At 43.3% G+C, this 16,127-nt stretch overlaps 1 long non-coding RNA gene across 1 annotated transcript; it reads right to left on the bottom strand.

The window, feature by feature from the left end:
• Positions 1-727: 727 nt before the first annotated feature.
• Positions 728-15,141, bottom strand: LOC122733704. Its single transcript, XR_006353946.1, has 5 exons — positions 14,706-15,141; positions 7,377-7,568; positions 4,273-4,389; positions 2,482-2,584; positions 728-902 (listed from the first exon to the last, which is right to left on the bottom strand). It is a non-coding gene; the product is annotated as an uncharacterized LOC122733704 (long non-coding RNA).
• Positions 15,142-16,127: the final 986 nt, after the last annotated feature.

The following is a 16,127-nucleotide window of genomic DNA, read 5'->3' as shown; positions in this document are numbered from 1 at the left end:
AGTTGTGGGGAAAGGGGGGAAGATAGGAAGGGAAAGGAAAAAGGGAGTGTTTGTGAGTGTGAGGGAGGAGGAAGGAGAAGAGGTGTAGGAGGGAGAGATAAGGGGAGTGTGTGTATGTTTGGGAATGTTAGAGAGAAGATAGAGAGGTAGAGAAGCTCCCTTCTCTGTTTAGGTTTGAGGGCTAGGGAAAGGAGAAAGTCTTTGTGAGAGACAGAGAAGGGAGATAGAAAGAAGAAAGGGGAGGAGATGTAGATAAATAGAGGGTGAGAGAGAAGAAATAGAGAGAGGTGTTTGTGTGAGTGAGGGGGGAATAAGAGGAGATAGAGAGGCAGAGGAGGGAAGATAGGAAGAGAAAGGAGAAAGTCTGTGTGTGAGACAGAAGCAGAGTGGAGGATATAGGGAAAGGAGGGAGGGGAGAAGAGATGGGGAGTGTGTGGGATTTGCAGATAAAGAGGAGATAGAGAAGCAGGGGAGAAGGAAAGAGAGAGAGAGTTGGGGGAAAAGAGGAGATAGGAAGAGAGAAGCTAGGGAGAAAGGGTTTATGTGTGAGTGTTTGAGAAGGGGGAGAAAGGGGAGAGAGTGAGAGAAGAGACATAGGGAGAAGAGAGTATATGTGTGTATGTGTGATTGGGAGAGGTAGGGAAGGGAGAGAGAAGGAAAGAGAGGAGAGAATGTGTGGGGATGAGAGGGAGGGAGGGGACATCCTTACCTTACGAAGAGTGCAGAAGTACCAGGTCTGTTGCTCACGCTCCACTCCTGGGTCGCAGATCCAGGGCTGAGTGAGGAGGGGTTGCAGGCCTTGGGTTGTGGCCTGAAGAGGAAGTTCAGAAGCAGCAGCAGCAGCAGCATCTGTGTGGCTCTGATGCTGTGAGTGTAGTGAGGTCTTGGTTCCAGTCTGAGGCCTGTGGAGGAATGACCAGGAGAGGAACCTCAGACCAGAGGGCCAGTGCTCAGACTTTGCCATGTGTCAGGTCACCATGGGGGAAATAAAAGTTTGTGGGGCCCCCATATGAGCTGTCCCTGAGATCCTGGAATAACCCAACACGCTGAACTCCAAGAAAGCAGTAAAGGGGAAGCTAGGTGGTGCAGTGGAAAGAACACCAGCTGTGGAGTCAGGAGGACCCAAGTTCAGACACTTGACACTTACTAGCGGTGTGACCCTGGGCAAGTCACCTAACCCCAATTGCCTCACCCCCCCACCCCCAAAAAAAGAAAGTAGTAGAATGACCCCAGAGGACCCAAGCTCAGCCCTAACATAAATCACCAAATTAGAAAATAGGCTACAATAATGAGCAAATGAAAACAATGCTACCACGACAACTATTCCCGTTATAGGAAAAGTAACTTCTAAACTTAAAGGAGAGAACTCCAAAACGGCTACAGTCAAAAAGCATCCAAGAAAATGCAGCTTGGACACTACTAGTCTAAGCAGAATTCCTCTGTAAGTGCTAGAAGACAAATCTGGGGGGGGGGACCACCTTGACTTTGAGAATGGACCTGGTATAAGCTAATGACTCTGAGGCATCAAGAAATAGTCTCTCTCTCTCTCTCTCTCACACACACACATACACCCTCTCTCCTCTCTCCCCCCATTCACACATTCTTTCTCTATCTCCCTTCTCTACTATTTCTTCTTTCCCCCAACTCACGCACACAAACACTCCCCTTCCCTACTACTTCCACACATACACTCTCTATCTCCTCTCTCCCTTCTTTTCCTATCTCCTCCTCTCCCCTTCTATCTTTCTCACATACACTCACACTTAACGTTCTGTCCCTCTCCTACACTCTCTAGTCTATCTCCTCTCTCATCCTCTCTCCCTTCTCCCCATTCTTCCCCACATACATACACTCACCCTCCCCTTCTTTCCTTATCTCTCCTCTCTACCCCTGGTCTAACACTCCCACTCTCCCCCACTCACATATAAACACTCTTTCTCTATCTCTCTCTCCAAATCTCTGTTCTATCTCCTCTTTCCACCCAACTCTCACAGAGAAACTCTCATTCACACACACTGTCTTCTCTTTCTCCCTATCCCTTGTCTTTCCTCTCAAACTCACACACTTGACCCTCTCTCTCTCAGCCTTCTCTACCTCTCTATCTCCCCTCCCTTCTTTCCCTCTCTCCTCTCTCTCTCCATTCTCTACCTCCCTCACACACTCCACACTCTATCTCCCTTTCCTCTCTCCCTGCCCAAAACACTCCCTCTCCCCTCTCTCTCGCCCTCACACACTCTCCCCCTTCTCCCCCTCTCAATCTCCTCTTTCTATCTCTTCTCCCTCTCACACATAGTCTTTCCCTCCCTATCTCTTCCTTTCTTTCTCTCTCTCTCATACACACACATATGCACACATACTCTCTCTCCCTCTCTCTGTCTCTCCTACTCCACTAGTAGAATGGATGGCTGAGGTGGATCCAGACTTAGGCCAGCCTATAGCTCTTACTGCACCAGAAGGTAGACAATAAATATGGCACTTTACCTTAAAGAAGATTGGAAGTTTCCTTGTAAGTCAATGAAGTGGCGTTTTTTTGCTGTTTCTCATGGATGAAATGGCACGTCCACAACCACAATTTGAAGGAAGCCTGATGAGAGAAAAAGCCTTCTATGAAATAAGGGTGAAAAGGCACAGAAACACCGACTGACAAATGCAGAGAATGTTAGAAAATATGGAATCCTAGACTTCGAGTTGAAAGGGACTTTTCAGGTCATCTGGTTGGTTGAATTCCCTCATTTTAGGAATGAGGAACTGAAGCTCTGAGGCATTAAGTGACTTTCCCAAGGTCACATAGGGAGCATTCAAGGTCACACTCAGCAGCAGGGCCTAGATGTAAACTTGGGTCTTCTGACTCCCTAATTTGTACTCTGTTACACTGAGATAGCTACAGAGAGAGAGTATACAAAGGCAAACAACATAGACCTACCTCAGCGATGCCAAATTTTCAAACAAAATCCCTACAGAGTGATCTGTCTAGGAAATGATTCACTGTGACTAGGTGAGATTCATAAAGATGGTTAACAGTAGGAAAGCAATAAGCATAATCACAGAAGCAGCCAAGATAACAAAAAACCCACACAATTACCACAAGAGCTTCAGAAAAAAACCTTTGCTAAAAACCTAGCTCTCATTGTTGGGAGTGGAGACACTGGAAGACATTTTAGTGTCAAGAGAAATCAAGCAAACATGTCCCTTTCCTCCATTCTTATGGCATCATTCTAGAAACTCTAGCTGTAGTGATAAAACGAGAGCAAAGGTGGACTCAAACCAACCAGTGACCAGAGAAGGGGACCAAGTCCAGGGAGGCCCAAAGCTGCTCTCCCATATGTCAATCTCTAGAGTGTGAACAACTATTTCAGGGAGCCAAGAGAAAGTCTTTAGCTACCAAGGAACCAAGTAGCCCAGAACTGTGGCAAAAGGATTAGGAGACGAAAGAATTAAGGCAGTTAAAAAAGAAAGGAAGGAGAAAAATTCACCATTTTAGATTAAAAGCAACATGTCCACATCATTAGGATCAAACAAAGAGAGGTGAGAGCTTGCTAGTGTACACAGTTGAGAAGACCCTCAGTCAGGGTGAAAGTAAGTTGAATGTGAGATATAAAAGTCCCCATTTCCTCCAGGAGCAAATACAAAATCCTCTGCTTGGCATTCAAAGCCCTCTTCTTACTCCCTATTCCCTAACATGTACTCTTGGATCCTGGCTGTTGGATGAACAAGACCCTCCATCTCTCAGTTCTGGGCATTCTCTCTGGCTCCCATGCCTGGAATGCTCTTCTTCCTCCCTTCCAACCACTGGCCTCCCTGATTTCCTTTAAGACTCAGCTAAAATCCCACCCTCCAGTGCACTGTCAGTGGAGTTGTGAACTGATCCAACCATTTTAGAGAACAATTTGAAATTTATGGCCAAAGGGCTATAAAATGGTGCATACCCTTTGCACCCAGTGATCCCGCCACTAAGTCTGTATCCCAAAGACATCAAAAAAGGGAAAATGACCTATTTGTACAAAAACATTGATAGCATCTCTTTTTGTGGTGGCTAATAATTGAAAATTGAGAGGATGTCCATCAATTGGGAAATGGTTAAACAAGGTATGGTATATGATTGTGATGGAATATTATTGTGCTATAGGAAGCGGCAAGCAGGAGGATTTAAAAAACAAAACAAAACCCTGCAAAGACTTATGTGAACTGATGGAAAGAGAAGTGAGCAGAAGCAGGAGAACATTGTTCATAGTAACAACAATATTATATAATGAAGAACGGTGAACGACTCACCTACTCTCGGCCATACGACGATCCAAGACAATGCCAAAGGACTCATGATGAAGCACGATCTCCTCCTCCAGAGAAAGAACTGATACCGTATCACTTTCTTTCATTTTTTTAGTCTTCCTGTACAAAATGACAACTATGGAAATGTTTCACACAATTGCACATGGATAACCTCTGTGTGTGTGTGTGTGTGTGTGTGTGTGTGTGTGTGTACACGTATATTCCTTATCATCTCAGGAAGGGGGATAGCATTTCAACTTAAAACTTCAAAAGATATTAAAAAATTGTTTTAACATGTCATTGGGGCAAGAATAAAATATTATTTTAAAAAAATAAAAATCCTACTTCCTACAGGAAGCCTTCCCCAACCTCTCTTAATTAATTGCAGAGCTTTCCCTCTGTTAATTATTCTCCTATTTACCCTATATATAGTTTGCTTTGTATATATTTCTTTGCATGTTGTCTCGCCCGTTAGACTGTATGCTCCTTGAAGGCAGGGGCTGTCTCTTGCCTCTTTTTGTGTCCCTAGTGCTTAACAGACTGCCTGGAATATAGCAGGCCCTTAATAAATGTTTTTTGAATGGAAAAATTCACTCCTCGCAGAGGACGGTGAGATCTCTTGACCTCCCAGGGCAAATTGGGGAGGGAAGGGACTTTGGGAGGTGGGAGAATGTTCAGGGACTTTTCAAAGGAAATTGGTATGAATACAAGCAACGGGCATAACAGGCAACCTTTTGAAGGGGCTATGCTTTCCAGGATGATGGCTCACCCAAAGGGAGACGATGTATGTGCCCTCCAAGGAACTACCAGCATTTAAGTCCCAGGATGTAAGTCCTAGAATGTCCAGGTCTTAGGATTGGCAAGTAACCTAGGCCTATACCCCCAAAAATCATAGAAAGAGGGAAAGGATCTAGCGACCAAAATATTGACAGCAGCACTTTCTGTGGTAGCCCAAACTGAAAACAAAGGAGGGTTTAATAGGGAAAAGTCTGTGTGAGGGGGTGGGGTGAGGTGGAGAGAGAGAAGATAGAGAGCAATAGAGTATATAGGTGTGAGTGGAAGAGGTACAGAATGTTTAATTATGAGTGTGTGTGAATGAAGGGGAGAAAGAAAGGAGGAGAGGAGATAGAGTGTGAGTGTGTATAAATGAGACACAGATAGAAGGGAGAGAAAAGATAGGAGAGGAAGAGAAAGTGTGTGAGAGAGATAGAAAGTGGAAGAGATAGGGAAAGGAGCGAGAAAGTATGTGAGTGTAAGAGAGGTACAGAAGTGAGATAGCAGGGGACAACATGGAGAGGAGGAGATAGGCAAAGAAGGGAGAGAGTGTGAGTGTGTATGTGGGAGAAGTAGAGAATGGAGAGAGGGGGTGGAGAGGAGATAGGGAAAGAAGGGTGAGAATGGAGTGGGAGTGTTAGATAAAGGGGAGAGAGAGAAGAGATAAGGAGAGAAGAAGAGAGAGGAGATAGGGAGAAGAAGAGATAGGGGATAATGACAAGATGGGGGAAAAGCGAGGGAGGAGTTAGAAAGACAGGAGACAGATTGTGTGTGAGAGTGAGAGGACATATGGAAAGGAGGAAGAGAGGAGATAAGGAGAGTGTGTTTGTGAATGTATATGGGGGGAGGTAGAAAAGGGAGAGGTAGGACAGAACAGAGAAAAGAGATAAAGACTGTTTACCTGTGAGTGGCAGAGGGAGAAGAGATAAGGTAGTGAGAGAGAGAGAGAGAGAGAGAGAGAGAGAGAGAGAGAGAGAGAGAGAGAGTGTGTGTGTGTGTGTGTGTGTGTGTGTGTGTGTGTGAGAGTGAGAGAGAGAGAGAGAGAGAGAGAGAGAGAGAGAGTTGGAGAAAAGAGATAGACAGGTAGAGAAGGGAGAGAATATGTGAGTGGGAGTGTTAGAGAATATTTAAGTGTGAGTGTAAGAGAGAAATGGAGAGGAGGAGAAAGGAAGAGAAGAGATAGTGTGTGTGAGGGGGGAGAGGAGACAGAAAGACAGGAAATAGAGAGGGAGAAAGGGGAGAGAGGCAATAAAGGGAGAGGAGAGTATGTGATATGGGAGAGGTGATAGTGAAAGGAGAGAGAAGATAGAGAATGTGTGAGAGATAGGGAAAAAGTGGGGGGGGGCGGGTAGAGAAGGGAGAGAGTGTGAGTGTGTGAGAAAGATAGAAGGGAGAGAGGAGATAGAGAGTGTTTTGTGTGACTGTTAGTGGGGGGAGAGGAGATAAAAGAGGGAGAAGGGAGAGAGAGGGAAAGGAGGTATAGAGGAGAGGAGATAGAGTGGATGTGTGTGTGAGAGTGGGGGGACATAGGAAGAGAGAGTTTGTGTTAGAGCAGTAGAGAAGGAGAATACTGGTTAAGAGACAGAGAGAGAGAGAGAGTGTGTGTGTGTGTGTGTGTGTGAGAGAGAGAGAGAGAGAGGGAGGGAGGAAGGGGAAAGGAAGAGAGGAAATAAGCAGAGAGTATTTATGTCTGAGTGTGTGAAAGGAGGGAAGAGAGGACACAGGGAAAGAAGGGAGAGATAGGAGAGAGGAGAGAAAGAAGGTAGAGAAAGTGTGCTTTTGTGGGAGGGGGAGAGTGTGGGTCAGTGGGAGTGTTAGAGAAAGGGAGAGAGAAAGGAAGGAGATAGAGCGTGAGCATAAGAGAGAGGTAGAGAAGGTCCATAGAGGCAGAGAGTGTGAGTGTGGGGTGGGGAGAGAAAGGAGATAAGAAGACAGGTGATAGAGAGTGTCTGTGTGGGAGTGGTAGAGAAGGGGAATGTTTGTGTGTGAGAGTTGGGGGAGAGAGGAGGTAGAGAGGTAGAAAAGGGCTAGAGTGTGTAGGTGTGAGTGAGAGGAGAGATCCTGAGAGAGGGAGTGTGTGTGTGTGTGTGTGTGTGTGTGTGTGTGTGAGTGGGGGGAGGTTTAAGTAGAGAAGGGAGAGAGGGAAGAGACTGTGGGTGAAAGGGAGCATTACAGAAAGGGGAGAGAAGACATAGTGTGTGCTTCTGTGAGTGGTAGAGAAGGGAAGTAGAGAGAAAAGAAAGGAGAGGGGAGATAGAGGGAGAGGATGGTGTGTGTATGTCGGGGGGGGGGTGCTAGAGAAGGAGGGGACATCTAGCCGAAAGGATCCTTACCTTATGAAGGGTGCAGAAATGGCTGCCAAGTGCCAGGTCTGTTGCTCACGCTCCACTCCTGGGTCGCAGATCCAGGGCTGAGTGAGGAGGGGTTGCAGGCCTTGGGTTGTGGCCTGAAGAAGAAGGTCAGAAGCAGCATCTGTGTGGCTCTGATGCTGTGAGTGTAGTGAGGTCTTGGTTCCAGTCTGAAGCCTGTGGAGGAATGACCAGGAGAGGAACTTCAGACCAGAGGGCCAGTGCTCAGACTTTGCCATGTGTCAGGTCACCATGGGGGAAGTAAAAACTTGTGGGGCCCCCATATGAGCTGTCCCTGAGATTCTGGAATAACCCAACACGCTGAACTCCAAGAAAGTAGTAGAATAACCCCAGAGGACACAAGCTCAGCCCTAACAGAAAGCACAAAGTTACAAAATAGGCTACAAGAATGAGCAAATGGAAACAATGCTACCACAACAACTATTCCAGTGATAGGAAAAGTAACTTTTTTTTGTTGGCCAAAGGATATGAGCAGGCAGTTTTCTGATGAAGATATAAAAGCTAATTTCATTCTAAAGAATGAATGGGTCAAACAACAAATCATAGAAAAAAACAATAACTTCAAGAGATGACGATAATGAGACAACATACCAAAATCTATGGGATGCAGCCAAAGCAGTGCTTAGGGGAAATCTTATATCTCTAACTGCTTACATCAATAAAAAAGAGAAAGAGGAGATCAACGATTGGGCATGCAACTTAAAAAGCTAGAAAAAGAACAAATTAAAAATCCCCAATTAAATACTAAATTAGAAATTCTGAAAATTAGAGGAGAAATTAATAAAACTGAAAGAAGGAAAAGTATAGAATTAATAAAACTAAGAGCTGGTTTTATGAAAAACCCCAATAAAATAGATAAACCATTGGTTAATTTGATTTGAAAAGAGAAAGAAGAAAACCAAATTACCAGTATCAAAAATGAAAGGGGTGATTTCACCACCAATGAAGTGGAAATTAAAGCAATAATTAGGAACTATTTTGCCCAACTGTATGCCAATAAATTTGACGATCTAAATGAAATGGATAATTATTTACAAAAATACAAACTGCCCAGGTTAACTGAAGAGGAAATAAAATCCTTAAATAAGCCCATATCAGAAAAAGAAAGTGACCATGCCATTAATGAACTCCCTAAGAAAAAGTCCCCATGGCCAGCTGGGTTTGCAGGTGAATTCTACCAAACATTTGAAGAACAATGAATTCCAATATTATTCAAATTATTTGGAAAAAGTAGGTGAAGAAGGAGTTCTACCAAATTCCTTTTATGACACAAATGTGGTGGTGATACCAAAACCAGGCAGAACAGAAACAGAGAAAGAAAATTATAGACCAATTTCCCTATTAGCAAGGAGATTACAGCCAGTGATCACCAGGAGAATACACTATGAGCAGGTGGGATTTATACCAGGAATGCAGGGCTGGTTCAGCATTCGGAAAACTATTAACATAATCAACCACATCAATAAGAAAAGCAACCAAAATCATACAATTATCTCAATAGATGCAGAGAAAGTTTTTGACAAAATACAACACCCATTCCTAATAAAAACACTGGAGAGCTTAGGAATAGGGGGAGCTTTCCTTAAAATAACAAGCAGTATCTACCTAAAACCATCAGCAAGCATTATATGTGATGGAGATAAGTTAGAGGCCTCCCCAGTAAGAGCAGGGGTGAATCGGGGATGTCCATTACCACCCCTATTATTAATATTGTGCTAGAAATGTTAGCGTTAGCAATCAGAGAAGAAAAAGGAATTAAAGGAATTAGAATAGGCAAGGAGGAAACAAAACTATCACTCTTTGCAGGTGATATGATGGGATACTTAGAGAATCAACCAAAAATGACTTGAAACAATTAACAACCTTAGCAAAGTAGCCGGATATAAAATAAATCCACATAAATCATCAGCATTTCTATACATGACTAACAAAGGGCAGCAGCAAGAGACAGAAAGGGAAATTCCATTTAAAGCAATGGTAGACAATATAAAATACCTAGGAGTCTACTTGTCAAGACAAACCCAAGAACTCTGTGAACACAATTACCAAACACTTTTCACGCAAATCAAATCAGATCTAAATAACTGGAAAAATATCAACTGCTCATGGATAGGCCGAGCTAATATAACAAAAATGACAATTCTACCTAAATTAATGTACTTATTCAGTGCCATACCAATCAGACTACCTAAAAATTATTCTGTAGAGCTAGAAAAAATAACAAAATTCATCTAGAAAAACAAAAGGTCAATAATATCAAGGGAAATAATGAAAAAAGTGCACAGGAAGGTGGGCTAGCTATACCAAATCTGAAGCTTTATTATAAAGCAGCAGTCATCAAAACTATCTGGTACTGGCTAAGAAATAGAATGGAGGATCAATGGAATAGGCTAGGCACAGGAGACACAGTAGTAAATGACTTTAGTGAGGTACTGTTTGATAAACCCAAAGACTCCAGCTTCTGGGAGAGGAACTCAGTATTTGACAAAAACTGCTGGGAAAACTGGAAGATAGTAGGGCAGAAATTAGGCATAGACCAACATCTGACAGCTTATACTAACATAAGGTCAAAATGGGTGCATGATTTAGACATAAAAGGTGATACCACAGGTAAATGAGGAGAGGAAGGAAGGAAGAGTTTACCTTTCAGATCTTTGGAAAGGAGAACAGTTTATGACCAAACAAGAGATAGAGAATATTATGAAATGCAAAATGGATCATTTTGATTACATTAAATTAAAAGGTTTTTGTACAAACAGAAGCAATGCATCCAAAAGTAGAAGGGAGGCAGAAAGCTGGGAAACAATTTTTATAGCCAGTGCATCTGATAAAGGCCTCATTTCTCAAATATATAGAGTACTGTGTCAAATTCATAAGAATCCAAGTCATTCCCCAATTGAGAAATGGTCAAAGGATACGAACAGGCAGTTTTCTGATGAAGAGATCAAAGCTACCTATTGCCATATAGAAAAATGCTCTAAATCACTCTTGATTAGAGAAATGCAAATTAAAACAGCTCTGAGGTACCACCTGACACCTATCAGATTGGCTAATATGACAAAAAAGAAAAATAATAAATGTTGGAGAAGCTGTGGGGAAATTGGAACACTAATGCATTGTTGGTGGAGCTGTGAACTGATCCAACCATTGTGGAGAGCAATTTGGAATTATGCCCAAAGGGCTATAAAGCTCTGCATACCCTTTGACCCAGCAATACCACTGTTGGGTCTTTTCCCCAAAGAGATCATCAAAAAGGGAAAAGGACCCACATGTACAAAAATATTTATAGCTGCTCTTTTTGTGGTGGCAAGGAACTGGAAATTGAGGGGATGCCCAACAATTGGGCCATAAGAAACGATGAGCAGGAGGAGTTCAGGGAAACCCGGAAGGACTTGCATGAACTGATGACGAGTGAGATGAGCAGAACCAGAAGAACATTGTACACAGTATCATCAACATTATGTGTTGATCAACTGTGATAGACTAGATTCTTCTCACCAATCCAACGGTACAAGAAAGTTCCAAGGGACTCATGATGGAAAGAAAAGGCTCTCCAAATCCAGAACAAAAGAAAAAGGAACTGTGGAATATGGAAGCAGATGGAATCATACTATTTCTTTTGGTTTTGGTGCTGCTTTTTAAAAAAATGTTTGAGGTTTTTCCTTTTTGCTCTGATTCTTCTCTTATAACACGACTAATGCAGAAATAGGTTTAATGCTATTGTACATACATAACCTATATCAGATTACTTGCTGTCTTGGGGAGGGAGGGGAAGGGAGGGAAAAAATTTGAAACTAGAAATCTTATGAAAACAAATGTCGAAAACTATCTCTACATGTAACTGGAAAATAAAACAATTTCATAGTTTTTAAAATAGTAAACTAGAGTTCATAGTTTTGGGAAAACCAGAAAAAATCAATAAGTTCATGCAATGTGGTGCTAATAAATAATAACTAATATTTATAAAGAAATAAACAAAACCCTTGGGTGACATGGGAAAAAAAGAAATGATGAGCAGGAGGAGTTCAGAGACACCTGGAAGGACTTACATGAACTGATGCTGAGTGAAGTGAGCAGAGCCAAGAGAACATTGTACACAGTATGAACAGCATTGTGTGTTGATCAACTGTGGTGGACTTGACTCTTCTCAGCAATGCAGTGGTCCAAGATAGTTCCAAGGGACTCATCATGGAAAATGCTCTCCAAATCCAGGAAAAAAAAAGAACTATGGAATGTAGTTGCAGATTGAACCATGCTACCTCTATTTTTTTTGGTTGTTGTTTTTCTTTTTTGCTCTGATTCTTCTTGCACAGCATGACTAATGCAGAAATACGTTTAATGTGATTGTACATATATAACCTATATCGGATTGCTAGCTGTGTTGGGGAGGGTGGAGGGAGGGGAGGGGGGGAGAAAAAATTGAAACTAGAAATCTTATAAAAACAAATGTTGCAAACTCTCTCCACGTGTAACTGGAAAATAATAAAATACTTTTATGGAGGGGGAAAAAAAAGAAAAACAAATAAAGTAACCAAATCAAGAGAACACCAAATGGAGATCTTTAGGAACAAAAAACATTTAGAACTTCCAATGAAACCATTTTTAAAAGTTGGAATGGAGGGGGAATAGAACGTTTTAGACCACAACTTATCTTATAAATAAGTAATCATCAACACTATTTGGCATTAGTTTTTTAGGAAGTAGATCAGTAGAAAAGACTACAAAAGGAACAATCGGACACAGTGGCATAGCCCAGTGTCTGATAAACCCCAAAACATAAATTACCTGGGGAAAATGGAAAGCAGTCTGACAGAAATTCGGTCTAAAACATTTTCCAACACATTAAATCCAAAATGGATATGTAACTTAATTATTAGACACCCTACCACAAGAAAGTTAGAAGAAAAGCTGATGCTAGCGCCTGTTTAAACCATGGCTAGGTGGTGAATTATGAAACAAACAAGGGTGAGAAACAAGAACTAAAAACAAAATTGGAAATCTTGATGATATGAAATTGAAATATTTTTATACGAACAAAATTAATAAACTAGGATAAGAAGGAAAGTAGTTGACTTGGGAAAAAATCTTTCCCTCCAATAATCCTGGTAAGGGTCTGATATCCAAGAACAGAAGAAGGATGACAAACTCTTTAACAACCATACAGATCACAAGATCACGGTATTATAGAGTCAGAACTGAAAGGAACCCGAGTAGTCATCCAGGCAAACTCCTAATTTCACAAAGGAGGAAACTGAGGTGGGGGGGGGGGTTAAGTGGCTTGCCCAGGGTCACACAGCTAGTGTACCTGGTTCAGGATCCAAAAATGTTTTCCTGACCCGACCCCTTCCCCCCCTCCCACCCCCCATTAGAATGCGAGTTCCTTGGGGCAGCCAGGTGGCACAGTGGACCAGCCCGGGAGTCAGGAGGACCTGAGTTCAAATCCGGCCTCAGACACTTAACACTTACTAGCTGTGTGACCCTAGGCAAGTCACTTAACCCCAATTGCCTCACTAAAAAAAAAAAAAAAAAAAAAGAATGTGAGTTCCTTGAAGGCAGAAACTGTTTTTTGTCTTTCTTTGTATCCTCAACATGGCACTTGGCATACAGTACTTAATACTTATTGATTTGACTCTAAGTCCAAGGCTCTATCCACTATACCATATTGCCTCTCATGGCTCAAAATCACAAAGAGAGAAATGCCAATCGAAACAGTTCTGTTCGCTTCACACCTGGTACGATGGCAAAGATGGGAATAGTCAACGTTGCAGGAGTTGTGGAAAGACTAGCACACAATGGGATCATGTGAATAGAGTTCCTAGAATGTCCCTACCCTTGGACAGAGTTTGTACTGTGAGGACAGTGCTTAAAAAAGTGCTGCATATACACCAAAACATGGGAAGATATCTGAAGTGATGCGGCACAAGAAGCTCCACTAGGGAAATACCATACACATTGACAGGGCAACGATCAAAACGGAATTCTATGAAAATCCTAAGAAGACAGTGAAAAACATTTCACTAAGTCCCAGAAGAGCACAGACTGCACAAAAATACTTCAGTAGAGCTCCACGAATGTACATAAGAACACCAAAGAGCATCAGAAATTCCTTCATAGAATTCAGTACTAAAACAAAAGCAACAGAAAGCTCCCATAATCCCGGGGAAGCCCTAAACAGAGAAAAGGCTGGGTAGGTCAAGGATGATCCCAGGGCCCTAGCCACATCAGGAGACCAGCATCGAGCACGAGGTGACCTAGGGGTAGGAGACAGATACAAGACAGAATATCTAGGAAGGAAAGAATGGCGAGGACAATTAATTCCCTCGGACAGGTAATCCTAACGCAAGAACTGACCTCCCAGAAAATAAAATGGGCCAAACAGAAAATGATTCTGAAACAAACAAGAAATATTAAAGAAAAATCACAAGCCTGAAAAGAGTAAACGTTTCTCAGAATAACTGACTTGAAAAACAAGACGAGGAGAGATGATCATAGAATCATTGCACTACATGAAAATCACAACAATAACAACAACAGAAGTCTGAGTCCCATATTTCAACAACTCACAAATGAAAACTGTCCAGCACTCTTAGAACCAGGGAACAAAATAAAAATTTAAAAAACATAGCAGTTGCCTCCTAAAAGGAACCCCGAAATGAAAATTTCCAGGAACATCAGAGCCACAATTCCAAATTTCCAGGTCAAAGAAAAACACTGCAAACCACCAGAAAGAAACAGTTCAAGTGCCAAGGAGCCACGATGAGGATCACAGGAGACCTGGCAGTTGGCAACATAAAACAACAAAACGCTTGGAACATGACACACGCACACACACACACACCCCCCACCCCACCCCGCCGCCAGGGCAAAATGTAAAGGCTCACACTCAAGAATGCTGCTGCTGCTGCTGCTGCTATTGTCATTGCTTGTCCTTCCTTCTAGATTGAGGTGATGTCAGGGCTTTTAACAAAATGGCTTTAAGTGAGGGAAGGCTGTGCAAGGTCGCCAACCTCACTCTCTCCTCCAGAGCCATCTGGGTGCACTGGCAAGATCTCTATCAGAACGACTGGGGATGGCCCTGGGTGTCTGAAGTGACTGGGGTTAAGTGACTCGTCCAGGGTCACGCAGATAGTAAGCGGCTGAGGCGAGATTTGAACTCTCACCTTCAGGCTCGGTGCCACCTTGCCGCCCCCCAAATGGACACGTAAGCAACCAGAGAAACATAGGAAAGTATTTCATAGATTGAAATCTATTGAATCAAGCGGAAGGCGCTAGGGGAGGTTGAAAATTGCTTACCTTTTGACGGGGGAGAAGAAACGAGTGTCCTCTCGGGATTGGAAGAAGGTCTCGAAAGGTCACAGAGACAGTTTCCAAAGACAGGCAAAGGTCCGAGGGGCTTCGGGGTGAGGAAATGGGCCGAACAGGAGACGATCCCGGGGAGGAAAGAAAGAAGAAGGGGAGCGAACTCACTCTCTCCCATGAAACGAATGAACTTCGCGTTCATCTGAACCAAAGGGGGAGGGAGGGAGGCCCAGAAAGAAAAGAAACCCGGGCCAGGAGGCGAGGCGCGGGAAGAAGAAGAGGGACAACGAAGGGAACTGCCCTTCCTCGGTCAAGTGGGGGGAGGAGGAGGAGGTTAAAGAGGGGCAAACTACGAGAGGACGAGATGGAGAGAGAGAGACTCCCCCGGCGGCCCCTCTGCACCGGCTGCCCGGCTCCCTCACGGGCCACGCTGACGCCCCGCGGCTCCTCCCAAAGTGGCCACACCTGTCCCCGCCCCCGCCCCCGGTGATTGGGCCGCAGGTGCCAGATCCCTGCCCGCCCTCCCCCGCCCCGGGCGCCAGCGCCTGCCCACCGGCAGGAGCGAGGGAAATGCAGTTAGCAAAAGTAACTGTGAAAAGCAATTTGAAGTGAGTTGGTCTGACAGGCCTCATTTCACAAACACACAGAGAACCGAGGCAAATTTGTTCAAATAAGATCCATTCCCCAACTGATAGATGATCAAAAGATATGAAGTTTCCAGATGAAATCGTCAAAGCTACCTATAGCCATATGGAAAAAATGCTGTAACTCACTCCAAACAAATCTGGGGTACTACCTGATATCTAATGGATTGGATAGTGGAAAAGCAGAGGAAAATGACAAATGTTGTAGGGGACATGGGGAAAAGAGACATTAATGCACTCTTGGTGAAGTTGTAAACGGATTCAAACATTCTGGAGAGCAATTTGGAACTATGGCCAAAGGGCTATAAAACCATGCAAACTCTTTGACCTAGTAAGAGTACTACGGGGCGGGGGGGGGGGGGGGGCAGCTAGATGGCGCAGTGGATATAGCACGGGCCCTGGAGTCAGGAAGACCTGAGTTCATATCCGGCCTCAGACACTTAACACTTACTAGCTGTGTGACCCTGGGCAAGTCACTTAAACCCATTTGCCTCACTAAAAAAAAAAAATTTTTTTAAGAGTAGTACTAGGTCGGTATGCAAAAATAGATAAAATCCAAAAAGTTGAATTCGCAGTCGAGGAGATGCCCATCAAGTGGGAAATGACTGAACAGATTGTGGGATGAGATGATGATGGAACGCTATTGTGCTATAAGAAATGATGAACAGGATGCTATCAGAAAAATCGGGAAAGACTTACATGAGTTGATGCAAAGTGACATGTACTGTATACAAAATAACAGCAATATTGGAAGATGATCAGCTGTGAATGA

The sequence above is a fragment of the Dromiciops gliroides genome, chromosome X, assembly GCF_019393635.1.
Source record: "Dromiciops gliroides isolate mDroGli1 chromosome X, mDroGli1.pri, whole genome shotgun sequence".
Taxonomy (NCBI): Eukaryota; Metazoa; Chordata; class Mammalia; order Microbiotheria; family Microbiotheriidae; genus Dromiciops; species Dromiciops gliroides.
This window is presented reverse-complemented; position numbering and strand designations above follow the sequence as displayed.